Genomic DNA, 1,013 nt, shown 5'->3' with positions numbered 1-1,013 from the left:
TTCGTCAAAGATGTCACGAACAGTAACCAGTGTGTGTGGAAATTCCTCACAAAGCGTTCTATAATGTGAAAAATTGCAATGCTTTAGCCTATAAATATATTTTGGAGACAATTATTGAATACATGTTAATACCAGTGCATACAATTATTATATTATGTTCATTTTTAATGTGCAGCTGTTGTAGTGATTAAGAGACACAGTTGAAGAGGACATTTTTTAAATTAAAAAATCTAACAGTTTAAAACATACTTTAGTATACTTCCAAGCCAATGGTTCATGCGTTCTGTGCGGATATCCCGAACACCTGGTATTTGCTAGCAAAGTAGGCGCTGTCTCTTTGTAGAATAGGAGATTTAGATCAGGACAAAACAATGCGACACAAATTTTGACATCTAGAAGGTTATCGGTGTTGTTATAGTCCTTGAACTGCCTACACATTCGGTAATCGAAGGGTTCATTGCACAAGCGTATTGCGTTGGTAAAACTCAGCTTCTAAGCAAATACTTCGACTAGGAGCTATCGTTGTTTTTGTAGTATGTGAAAGGTATCGGTTCGACTCCAATGGGAATCACTGTCTCGAACTACGGAAAGAGGTTGGCATTCTTCCGAAGAAGTGCGTATTCGTTGTAGATATCTTGATACTTCCGTTTCCACTTCGTCTCCAAATTCAACCGCTCCCAGGCCGTAAATAAAAACACATTGTTCTTTAGCCACTATTCGAATACCTGGTTATGAAGGAAGGCACTAGGGTATCATTAAGTATTAGACGTAAAATACCATGCCGGTGGTTCTGTGGATAGGTTTAAGGCAAGATTAGTTGTAAGAAGGAATTGCCAACAGTTCGGGATTGACTACGGTGGACTATATTCAACCATCCCCCGATATGAGCCTTTGTTAGTTCTAGCAATTGCAACAATGGAGAATTACCACATCCACCAAATCGATGTCTCCACAGCGTTTCTGAATGGATATTTTCGTAAGAAATTTATATGATTCCACCAGAAGGATTTAGA

Source organism: Phytophthora parasitica (genome assembly GCF_000247585.1).
Source record: "Phytophthora parasitica INRA-310 unplaced genomic scaffold supercont2.137, whole genome shotgun sequence".
Classification (NCBI taxonomy): domain Eukaryota; phylum Oomycota; class Peronosporomycetes; order Peronosporales; family Peronosporaceae; genus Phytophthora; species Phytophthora nicotianae.
The sequence above is the reverse complement of the archived record's forward strand: the minus strand, read 5'-3'. Positions refer to the sequence as shown.